This window comes from Erpetoichthys calabaricus, chromosome 10 (genome assembly GCF_900747795.2).
Source record: "Erpetoichthys calabaricus chromosome 10, fErpCal1.3, whole genome shotgun sequence".
NCBI classification, from domain to species: Eukaryota; Metazoa; Chordata; class Cladistia; order Polypteriformes; family Polypteridae; genus Erpetoichthys; species Erpetoichthys calabaricus.
Genome location: NC_041403.2, coordinates 133,264,284 through 133,280,082, shown reverse-complemented (window position 1 = coordinate 133,280,082; position 15,799 = coordinate 133,264,284). Strand labels below are relative to the sequence as shown.

The window sequence follows — 15,799 nt, the reverse complement described above, 5'->3', positions numbered from 1 at the left end:
TGAATGCATGCTCTCTAACGTCCTAGAGGAATTTAACAATTTTATCCTTAGTATACACACCACTTCCTTTCGGTTAGTTTTGCCCCTTCTGGGCACAGTTACTGGGCTTAGTATCTTCCAGTGGTAAAAGCCTATTTGCACTGTTATGGCAGTGTAAAGTACCACTCCAGTGCATACTCTGATACTCTGAAAGGTCATCCTACAGCTTCGCTCTTGTTCTGTACCATGAAAGGCTGATAAGCATTCCTGTCCTGACCAGGACCGCCACTGCAATAGGTATGGTAAGTTGGCAAATCAGATCCATAAATCTGGGATAAGAGTTAGCTTTAAGTGTTGGTTTGGTTGAGCACAGCAAGCAATATAATGTGACCAGATGAGATCCCCACACTTTCAGGCCTGTTGACTCAAGATCAGGATTTTAAATCAAATGCAGGCCATAACCTACAGCCACTGAAAAGAGATCAACAGTGAAGGCAAGTTATAAACAGAGCAGGCTGCTGCCTAGTGAATGAGTTTGAAGTTGTGTCAAATAAATACCATTACGGATCTGCAGTACCAGGCTTGGCTGCAGATACACTATCCTAGGAGATGCAGATGACTGTTTTGGGTGCCTGATCTAGACAAGTTTCTCAAATGACCGAATGACCTCAACAGAAGAACAGAACAGGTCAGCACCTCGCTGTCGCCTAATGGTGCTTTACACAGATTTGTTGCCATTACTTCTGAAAAATTAATTGTGACTCACTAGGAATGATGGATGCCAGTGTCCACTCTTCTCTAATTGATCCCACTGGTGTTATGTAGGGCAGCAGTCAAGCGGCTGGTGCTCTCTTGGGATGAACTGAATTTTCCAACTCCCTTTTAATAATTAATTGCTATAGCTGTGCAGATTGGGGCTGACCAGCCCCTGGCTAAATGCATGAATGCAGTGCTGATCTCACTAGAATGGCTAGGAGAAGCATATGGAGCCCAATTGGAGGTTAGTCTTAAACAGTTGATTGAACGTCACTACTGGTAATCTGGTCACCCCTGGGTGTTCATCTCCACCTTAACAAATGTTTCTATACAATTATGCTCACTTGTTTTCTTCTTATACTATAAGCATAATGGTGACTCTGATGATGCTTTGTCCACTCACCTGCCAATGATATAGAAAGAGCTGCTTGGAGATCAAATGCTTTCTTAGCTGCTTGGCAACAGGAGTCAGAAACAATCATTAGATGATGCTTTCAAATGCCCCTGATGCTGATATTTGAACACACTGAGGAATTCATGGTAAGCTACTGTTTTTTTGCAAAGCAACATTTCATTAGGTCCATGCAAGCTAGTGCTATTTTTGTCTTGTTCAAGTTTCAACTCTTACCATATCAAAGAAATCTGTAAGTGCAGAGTCACACTTCACCTCCGCAAAAATATTAACACCAGATAGTTGATTATGATGTTTCAGCTTCAGGCTTTCATATTCACTCAGCATTGGAGGGACACTTAGTACTCAGGGTCATTTACTGTGACATGGGGAAAATTTGTGAGACTTCATCCTTACCAGACAACCCTGAAGCCAAACATTTATTAATTGGGAGGACATGTGTTTTAAAACGTGTTTGTTACATTATCTGGGATCTCTGCATTGGCCCAGGTGTAAGTGAATATGGTTATTTGATGGACTGTGCATTGCACCCAGTGCTGCCTGGGTAGATCCTGTCTTTATAATCCTGAACTCACGTAAGAGGGTTTGAAAATGAATGGAAAAAGTCAGGTGAATTTCAGGGTTAAGTTAAAGACATTGCTTGTCCACTTTACTAGACCACCACATCATCCACAGTATCACCTGGCTGTCAAGCAGGTCTGCTGCATAGTCTCCCCAGATTGTTTCTTTAATACTGTAACTTGTTAACAACTCTATCTATTATTGTTAACAAAAAAGAAAAGCAGACAATTTAGGACTACACAAGTAGCAGCACTTAATCAAACCACAGAATTGAAAATTAAAATGGAAAAGCATCTTAGTAACACTGCCTGTCTATATTTTGAGGCCTTGACTAATATTTAATAAATAACTGGGGTGGATAAACTTTATAAGAAGTATTGTATCTGATAAAGCCCCACACCGTAACTACATTAATTCAGTGCATGTGCAACGTTTTATAGCCAATATCCACATGCAGCAACTCAGCAAATTAAGTCTCCATTTTAGGGGAATGTCACTTCCTTTAGAACCATATTGGGCAGACTAAATCTACACAGACTATGCCTTTTGATTTTCAAAGATATTATATGTTGCAGTGTCATTTGTCAACTCCTAGGTGTTTGTATATTTCACTGCAGCCCACTGACACCTTTTTTTATTTCAGTTTGCTCTAGCACACTATCTCAGTCGTGACCAGCAGTTATAACTGCAGATTCTACCTAAAACAAAGTGTCTGACTGGCTGCATCCCATGATGCAAATATAACCAACATGTAGAAGTTAGATGACATTGTTAATCTTCTCCTGGTTAAGGCCATCTGCTTCAGTCCTCATAGCCCTCCAGTAACTTTGAATTGGTCAGTTTATGTTTTATATAGCACCTTTCACATAGCACACCAAGTTAAAGCTGTTAACAAAGGCTAACAACAGAACAAAATCCAAGAAAATAAAACAAAATGTAAAGATCATACACAATTAAAGAAAACCAAGTGAACAGAAAATATGAGGCAATGACACAGATGAATGGGGATCATCAGTAATGTGTTAAAAACTTTAAATGCAACACACAAAAGAAGTTACTTTTAAACAGGATCAATGAGGCAATGTCATGTACCAATTTAGGATGACAGTTCCAGACAACATTACTGTACTGTATATGTGCTGATGTCTGAGTCATAAAGTGAATAGGGAGTGGAACCAGCCATCTTGTGACTTAAACTCCACTATATGAGACTTCATCAAGAGTTAAAATGGAATGAAGGATGGTGGATCTTATGTGTCTGGCCATTACGTGAGAACAAAGATGGCAGTCAGTTTGGGCAGTTGGAATTCAAAGAATTTCAAGTCTACAGTGGGCACGGTGGCACAGTGGTAGTGCTGCTGCCTCGCAGTAAGGAGACATGGATTTGCTTCCAGGGTCCTCTCTGCGTGGAGTTTGTACGTTTGTACGTTCTCCCCGAGTCTGCATGAGTTTTCTTTGGGTGCTCCGGTTTCCTCCCACAGTCCAAAGACATGCAGGTTAGGTGCATTGGCGATCCTAAGTTGTCCCTAGTGTGTGCTTGGTGTGTGTGTGTGCCCTGTAGTGGGCTGGTGCCCTGCCCAGGGATTTGTTCATGCCTTGCGCCCTGTGCTGGCTGGGACTGGCTCCAGCGGACCTCCGTGACCCTGTGTTAGGATATAACGGGTTGGAAACTGACTAACTGACATGACAAGTCTACAGCAGAGTACCAAGCACATTGATTAGGAAAGTGAAGCTAGTCAAGAGTTGATGTGTTGATTGTGCTTACTCCATGGCATAACTCGGAAATGTTGCAATCTTCTGATAATTTGTACATTAAGACCAATTTAACTGCACCAAATCCTCATTTTTTAAGTTAATGAGTTTAAACTCCTACAATTAGCTTGTTAAGTATGGTGAGCTTAAAAAAGTTAAAGAATCAACAGCTACAAGGATCTAAGTGTGAGGACAGAAAGATGGAGACCAAAAAAAGAAGAAAGAGATGAAGATGAGTGAGCATAGAAACAAATGAGACAAATGAGAGTGATGTCCAGCCCTCTTATGACAAATGTAAGAGGCAAATCCTTTAATTAACGTTAAATTTACCTTGTTTTTTGCTTAGTTTAAACTTAAATATAATGTAGGCTTAACATAGATAATAGGAAATTCTGTTTCACCTCTTATAACCTTAAAGGTAAAGGAATCTTGTTAATGTTAGCTCTGTGTGACAACAGTAATGCTCTTAGGTTGAAGTTAGGCAGCTAACTATTAGACAGATAGGCATTAAGGGCATAGAGTTTATTGAACGTTATGTGTGTTATGTACGTGGGTCAAACGTAGGTCCTACTGAATAAGATAACAGATAGAAACTTTAAGAAATGTAACCTAGATTCATACCTTAGACAAGAAGCTTTCCTTTTTCCCTTTTTGCATGCATTTTCAACACTTTTTCCTTGTTTTTTGTGTGAACTATTTGCTTTGAGTTTCACTAAAATCTTTCAAACAACAACATTTGAACTGTGGAGTTTTGTTTGTGCAACAAGTCAAACTATTCCTGGAACACCTTTCTGATAGCTGTAATTTAAACCAATTTTATTTTCTCTTTGCATGTGTGTTACCGTTGATCCAACTTAAAATATATGCTGTATGAGGGAGGAGCTGATGCAGGGACTACACTTCCCATCAGGCAGCAGGATTGCACTAGGGCTGCTTGGAGAACGTTTGCACCAGCCAAAAGCACGATCTCATCTAAGACCGCAAGTACACTTCTCAACTAATTTGAATAACATTTTCATTTTCTCACTGGATTACAGCTTTTATTAAGGAGTACTTCTTTTTGTCTCTTGTGGTTTGTGTTCAGCTGTGTTGAATTTCCCCACACCCAGACAATGCTGGGTACTTCAGTTCGTATACTGTAAAGATCGACTGATGAAATTATCTTTGCCTCCTCTCCTTGGGACTGCATGGACTGCTTCTTCCATTCCCATGTTTCTCGAATGCCTTTAGCCATTTTGTCCCACCAAAAGAAGACACATGGTAGCCAAACATCCTGTATGGAGGGCCTGCCTTATCACGGCACATAAGACAGCATGTTAACATTATCCTGACAGCATGCTTGTGGATCATGGCAACAAAACAAGAGTGCACAGCAAACATGCTGCATAGACAACAACTCTGTTTAATTTAAATATTAGCATCAAAATCAGTACCGCAGCAGCATCATAACATTTTAGACAAGCTCAAGATTCAAAACATTTTCCAGGAAGAATTAAAATGATTACTTTTTGTACAAATCAGATATATGTTGCTATTTTACAAAACCATCTAAGTGAATATAAATCGACGTAAGGTTGCATGATGCCCATGTCGAAAGAGTTAATTGCCACTAAAGCCTCACCCTTCATGGTGTTGCTGCAAAGGTCAAGTGCTTGAAGTTTTATTAAAAATCCGGCCAAGACTGACCCCAAAGAAAGCAGCTCTAAAACATAAATGAAACTTAAAGAGGATGGGAGGAGCAAAAAAGGTAAGCACCAAATTAACCCCCATGTACAGGACATAATGAAATTGATTCAGATTTTGAACCCTGATGAGTAGAACTTTATTATTTGCCTCCATATATTTTTTGTTATGTTCCAGATGAACTGTCAAAATGTTTAAAAAACAGAAACAGTGCAATATGGTCTTTTATATTAGGGTCTCTTTAATCAGAGACTATTGAGGAAAAGCTCCAATAAGGGCACCTTTCAGTTAACAGCTGGCTTTGTCAGTGATTGAGGGACTGTGTCACCCGCCTGATTTCTTCTTCTTATTTTTTTTCCCTTCTAACTTCTATTTCTGGCTTCAGTCAAGGATGCATGTCCAAACATTATTCCACAAGACATGCTCTTCATATGTGATGGGATTAGCAAAATTTCAAAGCTTATTTCTGACCTGCAGGAGAAAATTGAGTGCATACGCTGGTGAAGCCAACTGGGACCTGTAGAACATCAAGTTGATTCATCAAATTAGCTCAAACGTAATTGCACTGCATGACTAGTCATGGAACTTGTCAGCTATAAACCTGTCAAAAAGCCATCAGCCTTAATGTTAAATGGAGACACAAAAGCAAAAGGTTCACAAGTTGATATTTCTTGGACACTAGCCGGAAAGAAGCTATATACTGCTGTAATGCTGCAAAAATGCATTATTTATTTGAAAATCTATATGGATTCCATTATTGCAGCCCTGTAAACTGCATCAAAATCAATGCATTTTCTTATATAAAACTCATTTTAATGAGCAATATCCAGAAGCAGCACAGTGAGAAGCAATAGTTATAAAAAATGATGTACTACTGTATAACAATTGTAATTCATCTTTGTATAGTCTAACAAAGATCTAGTTTCACGGAACAATGCCTGACTTTTATATAGCTTCTTACTTTCTGGAACTTTTCACTTGGTGTTTCTCCTCATGGGTCAAATGGGTAAACATATCATAAGGATGACTATATGAAATGGAATACACTTCTTTCACTAAAGGCATAACTTTGTCCAAAGCATGCCAGAGGCTAAGCTTTAATCCCCCACGGCAGGAACAAAATGACTCCTAAGGTTTATAATAGTGAATAATGACTACAAAAATAAAAATTCTAATGGAGCCTTATCTGGATTTTGGAACAAAAAATGAATACATTCTGTATAAACCAGGGTGAAAAATAGGGATATGTTTAGACTTTTATCAAGCAAGTTAATCAACTGGCTCAACTGAAAACAGATACTCGAGGCAGCTCTTAGGTGCAGTTAGATCCCAAAGCAGAGACAAAAGGACTCAAATACATAAATGCACACATCAATGGTTAAAATTAGAAAATCAGGCCAATATAAAGTCCCATTAACATAACGATTTCTACTGACTCTCTGCATTTTTGTGGGGTGTGTTCTTTCCGTATTCTAATTCTGAGTTTATAGTTTTTCCACAGTTTCGATGTCTTGTGATATTAGTGGTGTTCTCTCTATGACAATGTGGGTGTTCTTTGGTTACTCTAACTTATCTGGCAATTAGCAATTGGCCTGGCAAGGATTAAAGCATCAATAGAACTAGTGTCCCATCTAGGCTTCATTACTGCCTTGTGCTTGATGGACCTAGGGACTCTTGCCCCCCAAAAAACATACACTGAAGAAGCAGGTACAGAAATTGAAAGAATGCTGTTTCGTTTTCATGGCAAGTCACTAGTTAGTAGTACTAGCTTAGGTTTAGGGTCTCATCCCATTACTGGACCTGTCTTAATGGTGTTTCTCTCAATGTCCATGTATTTTCTCATTATTTTTTGGGTACTCCAGCTTCCTCCCATGTCCTACATAACATACAAGTGTTTATATGGCAGCTCTGAAATGGACCAGTGATCTTAATATAGAACTGGTTTAGTTAGAAAGAAAATACTTGACTTAATTTCAGTCATCAACTGCACAATAATCATACTATTCAGAATGCAAGTTGATTCTTATACTATAGATGCATCCATTATCCTAGACTTAAAATGATTTACTGTAATTTTATTTCAATGCACACCTGAATGACCTAATCCTGCAAGTAATAACTGCAAACATAGAAAACTTAAATGCAGTCGTGCCTGGATTCCACACTAGAAAATTTAAAAAAATATAAACCATGGTGAGAAATAGCTTAACATTCACATGTGTTATTGAGAAAGTTAATAAACCCGGTTAGCAGTACTGCTTCACACCTCCACAGGTATGGGGGTCACATCCTAACTAACACTGGACCTGTCTTTCTGATGTTTAACATGCTCTTACGATGTTCATGTTTTTTTGTGTGTATCTTCTGCAGACTTCAGATTCCTCCCTCATCCTACACAACATATGTAAGTGCATGTGGTGACTCTGAACTGGCCTGCAGTGAGTGTATGAACAAGTGCACCAAGTGACACACTGGTGTCCCATCCAGAGTTGACCCCTGACATATCTGTGATGTTTCTAGGGCAGAATCCCTGTCCTGGTGAACATATAATGGAAATGTATGAACCAGGTTGGGGCACACATTTTGATATAAATGCCTACATAAATAGTGATGCTGAACATATAATCCAGAAATGTGTATGCAGTTGATGATTTATTTGAAAAAAAAAGTGCACATTGAACTTTTTAATTTCTTGGCGAATGGCAGCAAACTTTTTTCTCCATTTTTTCCATCTTAAGTGAACCCTTCTTATAATTATGCTAGTAAATACACAGTAATCGATATTACTACATGCATACTTATTCAGCACTGTACATAATTATTTGTGTCATATGAAGCATTAAGGAAGCAGTAAGTACACAGTACTTAACTCCAACTCTAACTTTTGTTGTACACATACCAGGACTACTGAGTGGAGGCGAAGTGACATCTTTTTGAAATCAATCAGTATGACTACACTCATCTGCAGAGCAGTGTATCCACTCCAAACCTTTTGTGTCCGCATGGGCTTGCATGAACTGCAAACAATAAACATACCAACACGGATCCTTTGCAGGAGAAACTGTGTGAGGAACTATCAGCATGTTTAAGATTTTTTGCGTAAAGTTTATGAAGATATTTAAACAGCAAGTAATTTATAAATGAAGATAGCATGACCACAGAAACACAGAAACAAAAGTAATGCTAGTAAAATACAAAGGTAAAACGAAAGAGAGAAGTGAAGATACCAAGAGCAAATCTTGAGATTCACAAATGTGTGTCTCTTGGCTAGCTTTCATATTTTCTTTGACACAGAGTTGCAGACTCCAGTTGGTATTTGCATCTGTCCACATGTAAAAGAGTCATGGCATCACTTACACAGCTTAGAGAAACATGCATGTGCAAACTGTGGGGCAAATTCAGATATGCTGCACACTTTCTGTATATGGGAGCCTTTATTGTACCTAAGCTGTTACCATGGCTACACATTAGCTACATAGTAATAATGTGCAGCCACAGTGTAATTACACAGTTAGAGAAGCAAGCAGTAATCAGAGAGACCTGCACTAGAGTGTAGCTATTATAAAACTAATAGAAATAGTAAGGTCAGAATCCAGCCTTGTCATTCATTTTCTGTCCTCAACCATATGACTTCATACAATCCGGCTTCGTCTAAGGAGGTCCAGTGCGCTTCTTTCTGAATATTTTCGCACCCATTATCCTTGTTCATATCAGTGCAGCCTGTGGGAAAAATGATCATACATCTATCCAGTCAAGGAGATTTTAAATCTTCTTAAAGTATCTATCTATCTATCTATCTATCTAATTGTAACCAGAGAAAATAAGATAAGTAGGCCCTGGCACTAAGCAAACACATACAGTAACTCCACAACAGCATGTTTATGTTACATATATCTGCATCAAAATAGTGGTAACTGTCCATCTTGATGTGTAGAGTAGATAGGGAGCATGCACACAATCTGGGAGAGATGGGAAGCTACTAAATTAGGAAAGCTACCTACTGTAGACAACATTGATTATGAGCCGGCCAAAGATCTAAAAGTGCACATGTGACCAATGACTCGAAACAGACTGTGTCCCAGACTGCACTGCACAGTATATTTTGATGTGTCATCCATACGTCTACACATTTTACTACTGTCTGCCATCTATGTGAGCAACATCTGCATGGAAAGCTCTGGCCTGCATGGTTGCCACTCCTGTTAGTTTTCCTGGTAGAGGGTGTGTGTCACTGAAAAGTTCATACTCCATTCAACTACAAGTCCATTCTGAGCCAGATTGAGCTACAGGTGATATACTATATGCTTTATGCCAAGATCTAAGCAGAGAAGCAGAGAGCAGTGGGCAGAATCTCACAAAGCTTCATGAAGCACCAAAGGATCTTTAGTGCCCTCCATTCCTCCTGTGGTAGTTCTGTGGCTAAGGATCTTCACTGCTATCTGTAAGGTTACCAGTTCAAATCCCATTACTGCCAGAAGTTTCCTACTCTGCTGGGCCTTGAGCAATGCCTTTAACCTGAAAATCACTCCAGGGTGCTGTATAATGGCTGACCTTGTGCTGTGGCCCCCAAAAGTCAAACAGAAAGACAATTTTCTCTCAGGAATTAACAAAATATATCAAATTAAAAAAAATTAGAAGATTAAACCATAGATCTCAGATGAAAGGCAATAAGGAAAACTGATGCTTCTTTATTTAATATTACCGTGAATGGTAACTATTACAGGTGTGACATACAGACTGTGACATCATCCTGTTTTCATCTCCATAGACACTTAGCTTACCATCATTGTGAACTGGGAAATGACCACATTCAGCAGAACACCGTCAAATAAATGGCTCTGCAGCAATATTTCAGATTGCATTTTTCATTCAGCAGCTGTCCCCGGAAGAGCCAGTGTCAAGGACTTTGCAGCATTCCTTGCCCCAACAATACTGCTTCTCTGGTGTCACTATATAATGACTGCTAGCTACAGTACATTCTGAAATGCTGAAGTATGATTTTTTTACAGACCTTCTTACTTCTCATGGAAGTAAATTTTCTCCAATTTGGATAGTCAGTACCTTTCAGATTTAGTGGTTAATTTTTTTCCATAAGTAAACTAACAGCTTTAACAACAGAGTTTAAATCTTCATTCAGGACCCCAAACTGCCTGGAAAAGCCAGTATCCCCCAAAGGCATTAAGCTCATTAAGACTGCATTCCCAATGCTTCCCATTACAAGAACTGTAAAACCTGAACTAATGCAGAGAGTCACTGCTATAAAAGGCAGTTTTCAATTGCTGTTTTTGACGACACTTCCAAGAAATGTTTGTTAAGCAGCCAATACATAGAGAAAGTGTGGTAACAAAAAAAAAGTTACATTAACTGCCACTCTAATGCTTTATGACTAACGGCAGAATTGTTTCATTAGATATTAGCCTTTGCAAAGAATTATTCTGAACGCTATTACAATGGTTATTCCATTATATATTTCACAGGCTGGTAATTTCTAGGTCATTCAGATGTAGTATTAAAATAAAATTACAGTAAATCAATTTAAATCTAGACTAATGGGTGTATCTATACGAATCAACCTGCATATTGGAAGGTATGATTATTCTACTATTGATAACTGAAATTAAGTCAAATATTTTCTTTCTAACTAAAGCTGTTCTCTATTCAGATATTTTTTTTTCCGGTAATCTGGATGTCCATTTGCCAGTTAAATGATAACAGACCTCTAACTGAGCATGTATTGTATACTGAGAAACTATATACTGATATCTTCAAGGCACATCCATACGAATTACGTATCTGGAATAACACCAAGGAGGATTTTTCATAGTTGCTGACAGAGAAAGTCAAGAAACTCAGCTGGACGCTTTTCTTTACAGCCTGCATCTGAGACAAACCATCAAAGTGACGTCACATCAGAACATCTACTGAAAAAAATAACGGATGATGACAATGCAACCTCTGCCAAGCTCTGATTTCATCTGACAAACCAGAAGGCCAGGTTTGTAAAGGGGAAAAAGAGAAAAATAAGAGTGCAATGAGAGAAGCAGACATTCTGACTATCCAAGCATCTCCAAATTAAAGAAGGCACAGTAGTATGAAGTACTGAAGGACTGCATATGCTAAACACAGAAGAACAGATAGATAGATAGATAGATAGATAGATAGATAGATAGATAGATAGATAGATAGACAGACAGACAGACAGACAGACAGACAGACAGACAGACAGACAGACAGACAGACAGACAGACAGACAGACAGATAGATAGATAGATAGATAGATAGATAGATAGATAGATAGATAGATAGATAGATAGATAGATAGATAGATAGATAGATAGATAGATAGATAGATTCTTTATCCTATGGGAAACTCCCTAACTGATGGGACCACATTATTTTTGATTATATATAACTGCTAATAATGTCCGGCTAACAAAATATAGTTAGAGGAGGAGAATCTTGCATTGACTGAAAATTCAATGTCTTTCATAAAAATATGACTTCAAGGTACTGCCACTAAATACGGCAACTTAACAGAAATAATTTATTGCAGTTAAAAAATAATTATGTGGAGTTCCTTAATATGTTTGAAAGTGTAGCAGTTTGTGACAGTAGCCTGAAAATATGCTTTGTCAGATAAGTATACACCACATGCAATGGCCTGCTGTAATGTTTAGTTATAATAAGTGTGTGAGGTTCCATTTCTTTATGTAAGGACTAAACCACCAGGGAGAAAGTCTAAATATACCAGAATAATGTCCTGATCTACATTTAAAAGTGGACCGTCCATCCTGACTTCAAGGAGTATGTCACCCCGATGCTCCTCGTGTATGATTAGCACCAATCTGTTTGATGTTTCCACTCTAATACTGCAGCTGTGCTGAAGATCTCAAAATGCCAGTTTACTCACGATGAGCAAAACAAGTGGCCAAACAGTAACGTTAACTTAAGAGAGATAAACCTGCTAAATATTTTTCTTTAAGGTGCATCAAACTACTGTATATAAACTATGCGGAAAGAATGAAAAAAAAAATCACTGCAAATGAAAATTAGAATGGTAATGAATGGAGGAAAACTGAATGAAAATGAGTTGCAAAAACACTTACAACTAGGCCTTGTAAAAAAACTACACTTTGGAGCCCTAGTAAAAGATCTCTGTTAGGTAAGCCTCTAGATTCTTATGATTATTAACAAGATGAAAAAATAAAGGCCAAACAAAGTTAAATTCATCTAGCCCACTGCAGATCCTCACTGTGTTTTATAGTTCTTATAAAAGTTTAAATTAGTGTAAGCCACCCTAATCTGGGATGTTCATTAGAAACTAAATGATGTACCACATGAAGAACATAACAAACAAGAACACTTGTGCCAGATATCTGAAACATTAAAATGTGTGTTTCAATTAAATTGTTTAAATATAAATATTACTGATTTTTATAGAATTTTGTCATTCTTCATCCCCTGTCCATCGAGGGCTACATCCCTAGTAATGGTACAAATAACAACACATTCATAATAACTGACCTTGAAATTGGCCAAAAAGGTACACAGCATGCTTATGTTTAAAATTTTTCATTCAAGAGTGGCTCTTAGAACCTAGGCTCTTAGAAGGCTAGGATCTAAAGAATCAGATATCAAAAATATATTTTTTTTTATTTGAAGAAAATAACACTGCATACAATCAGGTCGAACATATACAACAAAGGACTTCGAAGTCAAAAGAATGCACGAACATAAATAGTCAAAACCGAACAAAACAGAATTCAAACCCCACCCAAGATATCAAAAATATTATAATATGAGTGATCAACAACCTCAAAATAGCATGCCTATATTACCAATCCCCAATTTTTAGAGGTTTTGTCAAAAGGAGTACCGTAACTTTGACTAATTGTATCTCACCAAGGTTTGAACCCCTGGAGTCAGCTGACGTGGCACGCACAGTTTCTAAAGACAACTATTGGTTTACTCTTTATCACATGGGTGTAATTTCCTGCACAAAATATGCCCTAAAAATAAGTTTTTTTGAGTCTAGAAGGCCAAAAAAAAAACTCAATGTCTTTGATAACTGCACATCAAGATGAGTCGAATGATTTATCACTTGTAACGGTTTTCTCATACTGGTTAGTAAGGAGTTGTCAGACAAAGAAAACTGTAAAGTAATTTAAAAGCATTCATAAGTAATTCTTATGAACACAATATCTAAGGGCTTCTAGATCATGATTAGGAGAGTGCAGGTAAGAATCTAGGCTTTCCTTTCTGAGAAAAAAAAAATCTGTTCTTTCTTGTAAATTAATTTCTAATATGGCACAATTCAATTGTAACCTTTGTGAAGGTGTTTGCTGATATACAAAACTAGCGCTGATTGCAGGTTGATTTATTATTAAATGAGAGTTCCTTTGTTCCAGCTGACTCCTGGTCCGTGCTTTAAATGCTCACTAGGCAGCACACCTTTTCACAGCTTAAATCTGCTGGCAGCCCAGGGTGTAAAGCTCAAAATCACTTCCCTCGTCGACACCTCGTGATGATCTCTCCCAGCCAGTCTTCAATACTACCATTGCCAGATGCAAACTCACATGTCCATCCAAAATGCATGATTTACTTCTTCATAAAAAGAATAATATCTTTTTTTTCGTATTTAAAATATTTTTCCTAATGACTGCTAATATTATTAAAGTGCTATGTACTGGGCTGTATCCCTCTCAAACTTCACAAGTGACTAAACCAGTGAATGCAAGGTAAGGAGGGGATCAATAAACACCAGCTTTCCATTTCACCTCACCATCCTTGTTACAACTCACCTAGGCACCAGAATTTTCCACCAAGGAAACAGGCTCCCCTTGGCATAGTTATACCAGGTAATTGTTAAAGACAAATGCCCTCCCGCTGCTGAACAGCTCGGGGAATTCTGCAGTCACACAAGGCGCACACGGCCGCCTTCTTTCATCATCTCCTAAGTGCCACGCAGCTTCAGTCTGTGTCTGCTACAAATGGAGATTTTTTAGCTCTAATATGAAATTAAATAAGATGGCCATTTTGGCCAGCTTGGCAATGCATTTAGTGAGGGGGTTCTAACAAGTCAAACTGACAAGGTGATCTCCTTCTGTGGGATTAATCTTTAACCTTCCAATTCAAGAACCTAATAATTTCATAAAAATCTATACAACATTCCAGCTTCACACAGTCTACTGAGAATAAAGCAAGCAGCCCAGACTGTCCGATGTACACTATGCGCAGCTGGAGATCTGTAAACACTACAAACTGCTTTATATGCTCATTGAATGTTATGTCTGGCATGTTCTCCTAGCCTTCTTCCTTTTGCACGGAGCCATTTCAAAGGCAGTCACTCACAACGTTGTCAACAGTGGACAACAAATACAGTACTAAGATCAGCACAACTGTCATGCATTTTTATCGTCACTTTCCTTCTACGGCATCAAGTCATCATGGGAAATGATGCTGGGTGAACCGTTACAAACTGCAGAACATCTAAAGTCTTGTCCCATTTAGGGTAACAGAGAATTAGAAGTTGAAACTTCAGCAAAATGAATGAATTGCTAAGCAACTGGTTCACCAGTTAGGAAATTCCCGGGCTCTCTCACAAGCAGGAGGTTTTGCAGATGGTGAAGCTTGCCTTTCGGCATTCCTAGCATCTCTCTGACTGCTCTCTGCAACTCGGGTGACAATGTTTGAGGCAGGTGGGCAGAAAGGGTGCTGATGCTCCATAAGTAATCAATAGCAGCCTGCAAAGGATCCAAGGTGCTTTCTTCTCTACCTGCTTTACACTGTAAGCCCTTCCAGCCTAAAGCAGAGAAGCACTAAAGGTACCCATTGTGTGAAGATACACTTAACACAAGCATAACTGGAGTAGCGTGCCTGCCAACAACTGCCTGAAGCTAACCAATTCCCTCTAGCTTCAGCCAGCCATATAATGTCACCGCAGCACTTACTGCATTTATCTAATCTTTGCTTTATCTCTCTAACAATAACTCCAGGTACTGGTGGCAAACGTGTGTGCATCACTGACTGGAGTGTATAGAAAAATACCTACGTTTTAAAGCAGGATTTCTTAATTTCTTTAAACAAAGCCAGATTTGCAGCATTGCTCTCTCAGAAGACAGTCAAAACACATATCTATCATAATTAGAGCGCAATAAATGAACAAACATACACAGAAAAGAATGAAGGAGAATAAATATCTTATAACCTGCAGGAATGAAAATGTAGCTAATTTTAATATGCCATCTTAATCTTGATCCTTCACTGAAAGAAAGCAGCCTGTCACTTCTTGGATGCATATCAGCGAGAATGAGCATTTAGTGTTCTCTGCCGAGCAAAAATGCAAATTCTTAATCATGAACAATTAAGAAAATAAGCACACAACAGAAAATAAGGATAGACAACTCTAATAATAATAATAATAATAATAAATATGGAAGGAACATAAACATTGACCTGGGAAGTAATGAGAGAAACACATTGAGGTGCAGCACCAGCAGTTAGCTAAGAAAATCGTTAGATTCTCGGAAGCTATTTTCTAATTTTACTTTTTATTACTTGTAACTCCACAGTGATAAAGAATCGAACGTGAGTGACCTTCAGTTAATACTGCTTGTCTTTGGCCTACAAAGATTAATTGCACACACTGTGTATAAT

The 15,799-nt window shown here is 38.2% G+C and overlaps 1 protein-coding gene across 2 annotated transcripts in view; it reads right to left on the bottom strand.

Annotated features, from left to right (window-relative positions):
• LOC114659429 (teashirt homolog 2) overlaps positions 1-15,799 on the bottom strand; it is a 178,600-nt gene that overhangs the window by 156,718 nt on the left and 6,083 nt on the right. The window lies entirely within an intron of this gene.